This window comes from Lathyrus oleraceus, chromosome 4 (assembly GCF_024323335.1).
Source record: "Lathyrus oleraceus cultivar Zhongwan6 chromosome 4, CAAS_Psat_ZW6_1.0, whole genome shotgun sequence".
Lineage (NCBI taxonomy): Eukaryota > Viridiplantae > Streptophyta > Magnoliopsida > Fabales > Fabaceae > Lathyrus > Lathyrus oleraceus.
Genome location: NC_066582.1, coordinates 432,423,171 through 432,434,971, shown reverse-complemented (window position 1 = coordinate 432,434,971; position 11,801 = coordinate 432,423,171). Strand labels below are relative to the sequence as shown.

Below are 11,801 nucleotides of genomic sequence, written 5' to 3'. Positions count from 1 at the left end.
ATATAGAAACAAGTTTTGGTCCCTAAGAGACCTCATGATGCATATGATATGAATGTTAAAACAATCTTTGTGATGAATATATTGCCACAAAGGAAACGAATTCGGAAGAGACTGAAGATCCACAGGAGCATAATGCATTCCATAAGGAAAACTCACTGGAGAGGTAGAGACTCTGGGGCATGAAAGATGTGCGTAGGCCAGCCTACAACTTAAAATTGCTGGAGACACCGTGAGGATTTCCATGAAAATAAATTAATGGAAGGACTCGGTCTGGGGATAAAGGGAAATCTGCATGGGATAAGAATAGATCAAAACAAAACTGAAATATTCAAATGAAACAGAGGATTGGCGATTTCACTGAGGAAGTACGTACTCAAACTCAACTGGGGAAGAATGAACTTCGACACAGGAGTAAAAAGAGATATATTGTCTACTACCAGTTATTGGGTAAGAAGATAATACATTCTGACAGGGGGACATCCGTTACCGGTTAGGGTAAACATATCAAGGATGACTCGCTGAGGAGAAAGAGGTGTATTTGTTACCTTTTACTGGGTAAGAATAACCTACTAGGGAAAGAATTCAAATAGGATTTACAACTACCGGTTACTGGGAAAAAGACCAAGAAGAGAGTATCCATCACTAGTTAAAGTGAACATATCAAGGATAAACTCAAAGGAAGAATATCCGTCATCGGTTAGGATTAACATATCAAGGATAGACCACCGAGGGAAATAGGAATTATATCTATCAGTTACTGGATAGAATACCAAAGAGAGAATATCCGTCATCGGTTAGGATGAATATATTAAGGATAGACTCAGAGGGGGAAATAGGAATTATAACTACCGGTTACTGGGTAGAATACCGAAAAGGGAGAGAAAAATTCGTCACCAATTAAAGCGAACATATCAAGGATAGACTCTCTGGGAAAAAATAGGGATTACAACTACCTTTTTACTAGGTAGAAAACCACAAAAAGGAAGAATATTCGTCACCGATTAGGATGAACATATCAAGGATAGACTTCCTGTGGAAACGTGAAGACGAATCCGCCGGGGAAAGCAAAGGAAGTAGATTACATTTTACCGGGTATTTGGAAAAAGCAATGTACTCAAAAATCGAGAAGAATATTACCAGTTACTGGGTAATAGACTATCAGGGACCCAAAATATCCATCTAGGTAGTAACTAGAAAGAAAGGGTCGAACAAAGTCTCAACCCAATGAGGATATAACTCAAGGGGAGTAGTTCCATCTAGATAATTAAATAGGGAGGAAACCGAAATAATAATCATCCACGAGGAAATAACTCAGTGGGGAATGAGAAAGGTAAAACTCTTTCTGCTTAATGGGCTGACACTCTACAATTGAAGGAGGACAAACATACCAGATCTGCATGGGGGAATAATATCACCAAAGCAGGGGATCAGAAGAAAAATCAATGCGATAAAATGCACAATGAAGTATATGATGTTGTGTTTTATGCAGGAATATATACATATATGATTATGTTGAGAAAATAACGCAAAGAAAACTAATAACAAAGATTCGAGTCACTGCTGCAACACTCGGCCAATCTCAACAAGATGGAAACACCAACTAGAGAAAATGCTAGGGATGAAAATAAATCATATAGCTCTGCATAAATCACCTATGGCTAGGAAAGTCATGGAGAACATGCTTCCAATCAATCACGGCAAACTCTACGGGGAGAGAGAGCACTGCTGAAGAATGATCCACCAAACATGCCAAGGATAGAGAAAAGATCTACTGAGGATCCGAATTGTCAACACTGCGGGGATATTTAGGCCAACACCATATCAAATGGGAGACAACCTTGCAGGGGATAAAATCAAACACTACTCAAACTCCAATACTGTCAGGAACAAGGGATGTTCATATCAGAAGATGAACTCTGCCGGGGGACACAAGTGATAAAACTTTGCATGGGGATCTAAGCAAAAATGTTGGGGACGCTAGACATGAGCACCGCAACTGGGGAATATGAATTTGCAAAAGGATCAATCATCAGGTCAACTGGAGATGAGACCCACTGGGCCTACTGGGGATGATGAAATATTTAGGGAGAAACTCATCAACCAAGATGGGGATAAATGATGAATGTAGAGGGGTTTTCGTTACCTTTAGGTTTATTGATTAAACCAAAAGTAAACATACAATTTGAGTCGCCACCGCACTTTTATTTGTCCAAAGGAAAGGCTAAATAGCGAACAAAAGCCAAGTAAGAAGTTTTATCAAATCAAAAACTAATAAAAATGTCAGAGATCTGGGTAAGGGGGTTGGTTACAAAAGCCAAGTAAGGGTATTGTAGGTTGGTATTTATGAAAATATGTGCAAAATATTGGGGGGATGAGAAGAGAATAGATTATATTTACAAATTTGTTGTTTGAATGGATGAACCTATTGCCAACGTACCATCACAAAGGTAGGATCAAAACCTCGTAGTTCGGGGTAAAAATCTCAAAAGATTGGTGAATTGATTTGATCAAAAGCCTTAAGATCTTTTGTTATCAAACAGAGAAAACTCAACCTAAACCAACAATCCACCATGTGAGGAGAGCTTCAACATACTAGTGAGGGATTAACCATATAATAAGTATGGAAGACTTATAATCCAGTCACTAAGGATAAGGTGAGGTTTACATCAACCACTATGATAACTCAAACCTATGACTAAAGTTTATGAAAAGGTTTCAATCAAGGGTGGCCATTGGAACCACAAAATCAACTTGAAGTGAGTTGTATTTACAAATTAGATTTATTCACAAAAATGAAGTCAAAGTTGGATTAGCGTTTATTCACAATGAGTATTAATGAAAAGATTTTGAAAAGTCAAAGGCATAAGGCCTAGGTTTCTAATTTGAATACAATGTCAAAGTTAGAAAAGATTTTGGCTTGGGTAGAGTGAGGAGAAGAAGAGAAGGGCTAGTCCTAAATCATACAAAGATAAGAGAGAAGATAAAACCCTTGGAGTTCCTTTTCTTGAAATCATAGAGATGATTCAAGACGCTTCTTTCCTTTGGACTTGGCTACTCATGACAATGGTCCTCGTTACTATCTCAAAATGGAATCCCTATCACACAAGAGCAAACATCAAAAAGTTCACAACAATGAGAGGAATGGACAAAGAATAAGTTTTGGAAATGAAGTCCTTTGAAGTCAACTTTGAGATTTAGCATTCTAAAGGTATGAGGCCTAGTTGCTCTTCAATCATTTTAGCATTCTAAAGGCATGAGGCCTAGTTGCTCTTGAACTCCTTTAAGCATGGGTAAGTCCTAATTCTAAGTCCTTTCTCCTTTTTGCATTAGGTTGACACAAACAAAAGCAAAACCAACACAAGACAACAATATTTATATACAATAATGAGCTCAAATGAGCAAAAGGAAAATGGCATAAACATAAAATATGTGCTCAAGTGAGCAAAATGAAAAGGCAATATGAATAAATGAGCAAGAAGTAAAGTGCATTAAAGTAAATTGCAAGAAATTAAATGCTCAAATTAAAGTTAGTAATTAGTGAAGTTATGTTAGTTTGTCATAAGACAATGTAGCACTATGTTAAGCAATCGTTAATGGATTAATATAGTAGTCATACCTATCTGAGGCCGGTCAATAAAACTATAGGCAAATAAACACAAGTTAGAGATCATGACTAGTAAGCCAAGCTCCAAAAACTTGCCATGCCAAAAGAAAAGAGAAAGGCCTTGTATGGACTTTAGGTTTTTTGCTTGACCAAGAAGCAACCTATCTTGGACACAAAACAACTCACTTGATCTTGGATCAAGTTGAGTTTGGTTTGGATCAAAGAAGGTTAAACCCCTCATTTGTCAAGACTAACCATAAGACATTAACTCATTGGCCAAAAATAAAAAGAAATGGGATGAAGATGAAATGGATGGAAAGAGAAGTAAAGTATCAAACTCAATTGATCAAATGTGAATCAAATCATCATCAACCAATGCCAAACAGAAGAGCAATGAATATTACAAGTCAACAAGTCAACAACATTTTTTTGGTATTTTTTGAATTAAAAATAAATGCCAAATAAAATATACAAAAATATGGTCAAACCTCAAATTTAATTCAAATCAACTTCAACAAGTCCAATTAAATTCTCATAGGTCTAACATGGTCAAACAAGCTTTGACAAATTTTTTCAACAATTTTTGAAATCAGAAACTATTTAAAAATAATCAAAAATAATGAAAAATAACACAATATGAATTAAAATCTCAAATAAATCTCAAATTAACTAAGAAATTGATGAGACTATTTTTCATTGACCTTTACGATCCATATGTGTTAGGAAAATATTTTTTTGATTTTTCAAATATCAAAAAGTATTTTAAAATGAATTAAAACTATAAAAAACCAAATAATTCACAAAAAATATTAAATGAAGTCACAAAAATAATTAAAAATCAAAATATGAAACTAGATTTTTCTAGAAATGTTTTGGCATTGGTCTCATATTTTTGTGACTTAAAATAAAATATTTATGAATTTTTGAAAATAAAAGGAAATATCTGAAATTAAAAGGAAAATAAGAAAATCAGGAAAATCCAGCGCCCTCTGATCATCTCATTAATTGACGTGGCAATGATCATGTGGCTCAAAGGCGCGGATACACGATGTGCCTTGGTCAAGCGCGCTACACTTTGCATTTAAATGAGTCAACATAATGAAAGTCCACGATTAAAACGTTGAAGCATGATCCAAAGGTCCTAAAGCTACCACGTGGGTATGGTGGTGGAAACCACCATCTTCTCCGGCGATCTAACCAGATCCGGCCACCACCCGCAGGAAATCAAAGTTTAATGAAAATGAAAACTGAAGATATCAAAATGAAGTTGAGGTGATGTACATCACCGTTGTGACCATGGATCATCCTCACAGTTCCTATTTAGAGAGAAACATGAGCTTGAAGATCATGGTACATGAACTGAAATGGCACGATTTGCAAAATTAAGACCACCACTGGCCTGCCTCATGCTTGAGGACTTCAGAAAACAGCACAAACCAAAGAAATTCACATTATATTGCAAGATCTAGATCAAGAAAGTTTGGTGTTCTACCTCTGAAATGAAGCTTCAATCAACACGAATTCTTCAAGCTCTTGATCTACTTTTGCTCTGGAAGTGTGATGGTGATGCTAGGTTAAGGAATTGAGCTTTGAAAATCAACTAATGATGTTGAAATTGAAGCTTGAAAAAGAGAATGAAAACTGAAAATTCCTTTAGTGAGGGTTTGTTTTTCAATTCAACAGCAATTCAGATCTCCACTTGGTTACCATTTGAATGAGAATGCACTCTTATTTATAGATGAAATGTGATGCAAGGCCATGCTTCCCTCGTGTGCATGAAGTTTGAATCCTCCTTGCATGGGCCTGTACAGGTGCATGTAAGGCCCAAGAGTGAATGGAAATCCATGCTGAGTTCAAATGTAAGTGAATTGGACGTGCACAAGGGGCTGCATAAGCTTGCACACCAAGTTACAATGTGAAATGTAAAAATGAACATAAACATAAAGCTCTTCTAAACTCACTCATGGAAAGTCCAAAAAACTAATGTGAATAATGGTTGGAAAGCCCTTGAAATAAGGAACAAAAGTCATGTAGGGCAAAAATTCATTTGGCAATTGGAAATTTATGAAAACTGGATGTGAAGGTTTGGGTACAAAACATGTCTAGGTTCCCTTTGAAAATTTTCACCAAAAGTAAGCATCTTCAAGCCCCTATATTTCAATGATGCAAGTCTCAAATGGAAAAACCTCCAACATCAAAGTTGCATATCTGTTCAAGATGATCAATTTAGACTCAAATTTTTCATCATTTGTATTTTTAATGAGAAAGTTATGGGCACTTGAAGTTGGCCATTTTTCAAATTCAATGACTTAGGTCCAAAGTGACCTATAATGTTTTGTATTATCACATGTGTTTATTTTAGAATTATGAAATTTTGTCCAACATAAAATTTGAATTAGACATCTTAAACTTTACAATGCATTTGATATCACCTCAAAATCATAAAAATTAAGGAAGTTAGGTCCTTGGAAAGTTGACCCAAAATTAGGGTTTTAGTCAAAATGACCTATAATGTTTTGAAATGGATGATGACCTTCCAAGTTTAAAATGTATTTTTGATGAACATGAAAGTTTTTCATATGGTTCTTAATAACATTTTTTCTCTTGGGGTAATGTTCATTTGACAAACACATCAAAAGTTGTGTCTCAATGATCCTTAGTTTAGTCAGATGACTTGACTGGTCAACTTCTCAAGGCCAAACTTCAAATCTTGATGAATGAATGATTGAGGAACCCCACATAGGCTCATATATGCATAAAATAATGAATGAAAGAACTTCCCTTGATTAAATTTTATCGTAGGTTGAGGTTGCTTCATGAGCAAGGCACAAGCAAAGCACAGTTGAATTAGGGTTTCCTTGGGAAACAAACCTCAAGCACTCTGGGTTATCTTGATAAAATTGGCAAATTGAGATACTTGGGATACATATATGATGATTAGGAGCTTTGTGGACCATTTTCATGCCTTTTCTCATCTTCATCTAGACATTTCATTGAGCTTAGGAGCCTCCTAGGAGCATGGGAGCACATGATCACTTGAGCTTCAAAACAAAAGAGTTAGTGACATATTTTTGTGCTTTTGGTTAGTAAACAAATAAGAAAAGCAATAATATACAATACAAGCATGCTTGGTGGTCTCAAACCACTCACACAAGTCCCAACCCTAGGGTTAAGGAGCCAAACATGCTATGATCCTTGAGGCAATGCACTGAGCAAATGATATGATGCCATGACGGATCTTAGGGTCAAAACTAGGGTCTTACAATGAGCGTTTGGGGAGGAAAATAGTTACCAAACCAAATGCTTGGGGAAGACCACCAATGCTTCGCACTTCAAGACTTACACTATTCTCAAATTGTTGTTGACATTCCTTACTGAAATCGATTATTCTTAAAGTGATTGTTTTAATTATTTTAAGAAAAATAATTATTATTCATTAATTTTTTTTTTAAATTATCATCATAAAAATCCAATTTTATTTAGCAGAAGTAAACCAGAACATAAATAATTGGATAAAAGCTCAACTTTATTTAATAGAATGGTAGTCCGTAAATGATGAGACTCTATAGATCTTTACAAAGTTTGAAAATGGTAATTTACATGGAAAACGGCTATATTGAATACAATGATCACTATTCTCCCTACCAACTTCAACATCCATTATGCTTGTCTTCAGTTGAGTATGATGAATCAGACCCAAACAACTTGCTCAAAGCTGCTTCTATGATCAGGACGAGCCGAATGCAGTTACTTGCCATAATCCATAATTTTGCTTAGATTGTCCCAAAGGTGGGTTACTCAATCTACTCGGATAAATTTTCTATTTTATGTCTCTAATTTTTTCCTGGATCTCCCTTTCGGGTTTTCAATCCACCGAGACGCTCATTTTTGCCTAAGCCGCCCTTTCGAGTTTTCAACTTAGCGAGTTGTTCTTTTCTTTTTAGGGGAAGTATTTCTCGACTGCATCGAGATTCATATGACACATGAACTCTTCACCATCCATAGTTGTAAGAATCAAAGCACCGCCTGAAAAGGCTCTCTTCACAACATATGGGCCTTCATAATTAGGAGTCCACTTGCCCATAGCATCAGGTTTGAAAGATAAAATCTTCTTGAGCACGAGGTCACCTTCTCTAAACACACGAGGCCTGACCTTATTATCAAATGATTTCGTCATTCTTTGTTGATACAACTGGCCATGACATATGGCAGTCAATCTCTTCTCTTCAATTAAATTCAATTGATCATATCTGGTCTGGCACTATTCAACTTCTGTCAACTTGGCTTCCATTAGCACACGCAGTGACGGGATCTCAACCTCTACTAGGAGCACAACTTCCATGCCATAAACAAGAGAAAAAGGGGTTGCCCCTGTTGAAGTGCGGATGGATGTACGAACCCATGCAAAGTAAATGGGAGCATCTCATGCCAATCTTTGTATGTCACAATCATCTTCTAAATGATCTTCTTGATGTTCTTATTTGCAACTTCAACAACCCCGTTCATTTTAGGTCTGTAGGGAGAAGAATTATGATGTGCGATCTTGAAGTCTTTGTAGAGAGCTTCCACCATATTATTGTTCAAGTTTGATCCATTATCAGTAATGATCTTACTTGGCACACCGTAACAGCATATAATCTGATTCTTAATAAACCTTACAACAACTTGCTTGGTTACATTTGCATATGATGCCGCTTCAACCCACTTTGTGAAGTAATCAATAGCCACCATAATGAAACGATGTCCGTTCGAAGCTTTTGGCTCAACCATACTAATCATATCAATTTCCCGAATGGAGAAGGGCCATGGGGAGGAAATGACATTTAACAATGTCGGAGGAACATGAATCTTATCTGCATAAATTTGACACTTGTGGCATTTCTTCACAAACTTACAACAATCATATTCCATTGTTAGGCAATAGTAACCTGCTCTCAACATCCTCTTTGCCATAGCAGGTCCATAGGAATGAGTACCAAAGGAACCTTCATGGACTTCAGTCATTAACATGTCTGCTTCGTGTCTATCCTTGCATCTGAGCAAAACCATGTCAAAGTTTCTCTTGTAAAGCACATCACCATTCAGGTAGAAGTTGCCCGTTAATCTCCTCAAAGTCTTCTTATCTTTCAAAGATGTCCCAGGAGGGTAAATCTGTCTTTGGAAGAAACACTTAATATCAAAATACCAAGGCTTTTAATTTTTGACTTCTTCAACACAAAACACATGAGCTGGCCTATCAAGACGCATGATCACACTGAATTACACCATGTTTTTGACTCGGATTTCACATGTCTATTAGGACTTTATTATCATTTTGTTTGTATTATGCTCTCTCTTCTCTTGTTTTCAGATATTTAGCACTTTCGGACTCTTTTGGTAGAAACGAAGCAAAAAGACCTAAAATTAGGGTTTTTCAGCGAAATTACACACATGGCGTTGCACATGGTGGCCGCCACAAGAGAAGCCATGAGTCACCAGCCCTCAACTAGGAGGTAACCGCCACGTTCCCATGATCAACCCCATTTACACACATGGCGGGCGCCATGAAGGGATGGCGGGCGCCACCTTTGGAAGTCACGTTCCCATTAAGGGGAAGTTGGAGGGCACCATGGTCTTTACAAGCTGCTGGAAACCTCTACAAATAGCTCATTCCATTTCGTTTTCTAATCATCCAACTTAGTTTTACAACACTAAGCATATATTTATCATTTGTAATAGCGATAATCCGTCACATCGGGGGGTTATCGCACCTTAGTGAGATTGAGTTGGGTCACTTCGAGTTGCTGTCGTCTTTAGCTTCAGGAGTCGGAGGTTTATTTTTGTACCAGATTTAAAGCCCTCCATTTGGAGCAGGTTCTTATTTATCGCTTTTATTTATTTATTTCCCGCATCACTTTTATTTATTTATTTTCCGCACTCGCTTTACTTTATTTATTTTCCGCACTCGCTTTACTTTATTTATTTTCCGCACTCACTTTACTTTATTTATTTTCCGCACTCGCTTTACTTTATTTATTTTCCGCACTCGTTTTACTTTATTTATTTTCCGCACTCGCTTTAATTTATTTACTTTCCGCACTCGCTTTACTTTATTTACTTTACGCAATTTACTCGCTCTCCACGCCTCACATTTATAACAAACTTTTCATCATGATTAACACCGTTGTGTTTGTTTGTGTTACCATGTCTGGCTAAATCTTTTAAAGGTTAGAATGTAAGGATCGCGGTTAAAGTAGTGTTTCACATATTGAATCTGTAGAAATACTTCAAGGTTGTTTTATTTTTAACTTGAGTTTTCTATAACAAATTTGGTTAGTTTTAATTATTCGAGGAGTGCGAAAGCACCCTGGCTTAGTAACTAGGAATTTTTATCACTTTAAGGAAAAACTATTTTTGAAACTGTTTTCGGACGCATTGATAGGTTTAAAATCAGGAAACTCCTTGGGAAAACTTTCCAAATCAAAATCACTTTTCGACTAAGTTTACGAGTCTCATTTCTTAAAAATAGGTTTACTACTTTAGCATTCTGCGCACCTTTTATAAGTGACAATAAAAGGCCTTAATTTAAGGGTAAACTCGGTTCTGAATACGCGAAAGCGACAATTCCTGTTAAATGGATTCTTTTCAAGAGTAGAAAATATTGCCTCATAAGTAGTTCTATTTAGACAATCGAAACATCACTTAACCGATGTGAATTACATTCAACCTGTCTTTACTTGCATTGATTATTTACCGTTATTTTGCAAACCCAATATCTCTTTTATACCATCTTAGATAAACACCGTAACGATAGTAATTGATAGATTGACGATTGGTCTCTGTGGGATCGATATTCTTTTATATTACTTTGACGTAATTCGTGCACTTGTGAATCAACACAATCAAGTTTTTGGCGCCGTTGCCGGGGACCAACTTCGTCAAATTTCGTACCCTGTTGTTACACCGTATAGACTAAGGCATTTTTATCCAGTAAATGCGAAGAACCCGTAGTACCGGAAATTTAGTAGATCCTTTAGCGGAACCCAAATGTTATAGTCGTACACTCCTCTTACTCATCCAAATTAAGAAAGCTATGGTCGAGAATCGCGATAGGAGACCTCTTAAGGAATTTTCCCAACCCTCTGATGAGGAACCTAGTTCGAGCATAGTAAACCCCCTTATTCCTGCTAACAATTTCGAAATAAACCAATACGCGGGTCTCGCTATTGAGAACCCGAATCAACATCTAAAATTTTTATCCAACTAGCCGACACCTTTAAATCAAAAGGCGCTTCACCCGATGCGATCCGTTTAAGATTATTTCCTTTCTCCCTCATGGATAAAGCACGTTCATGGCTAGATTCACTTCCAGCTAATTCAATAACTACCTGGGAAGACCTTAGGAGAGTATTCCTTGCTAGATATTTCCCCCTAGTAAGACTGTTGTTCTTCGAAACCAAATAACTAGATTTGCTCAAAACCAAGGAGAATCGCTTTTCGAAGCTTGGGAGAGATATAAAGAGCTATTAAGAGTCTGTCCACACCATGGCCTAGAATAATGGTTGATTGTTCATACCTTCTACAATGGACTCCATTATAACACCAAGATGAGCATCGAAGCTGCCGCAGGTGGTGCGCTGATGAACAAACCTTATCTAGAAGCTTGTGACCTAATTGAGGATATAGCCCAAAACCATTACCAATGGGGAACTGAACGAGCGTCAATAGAGAAAAAGGATACCCAAGGTGGAATACATGAGGTAAGCTCTCTAGACATGACGCATGTGAAAATGGACGCTTTAGCCCTTAGGATCGAACATATGTCTACAAACTCTAACACCGTAGCAGTAGTCCACACAAAGTGCGAACTCTATGGATCTAAAGGACACGAATCGGCAGAGTGTAACCTTTTGAACAAACTGAATACCGACCAAGTGAATTACGCCCAAGGTAACCCATTTTCAAACACTTACAACCCTGGATGGAAGAATCATCCAAATTTCTCCTATAAAAACCAGAACCCTGTCCAAAATCATGCACCTCAGAGACCGCAAGGTTATCAAGCCCAAAAACCAAACCAACCTATGCAAGTTGTGCCCCCAAAGTCTAACCTTGAGAAGATCATGGAAAGCTTTATATCGGGTCAGACTCAGCAAAATAAAGAATTCCTAAACCAGAACATTCACGTAAACGAACTTAGAACGCAATTAGAAACCAA

The 11,801-nt window shown here is 37.0% G+C and overlaps 1 non-coding gene across 1 annotated transcript; it reads right to left on the bottom strand.

Annotated features, from left to right (window-relative positions):
• Window positions 1-11,028: 11,028 nt before the first annotated feature.
• On the bottom strand, window positions 11,029-11,135 carry LOC127076897 (small nucleolar RNA R71). The gene has a single exon (XR_007786913.1). It is a non-coding gene; the product is annotated as a small nucleolar RNA R71 (small nucleolar RNA).
• Window positions 11,136-11,801: the final 666 nt, after the last annotated feature.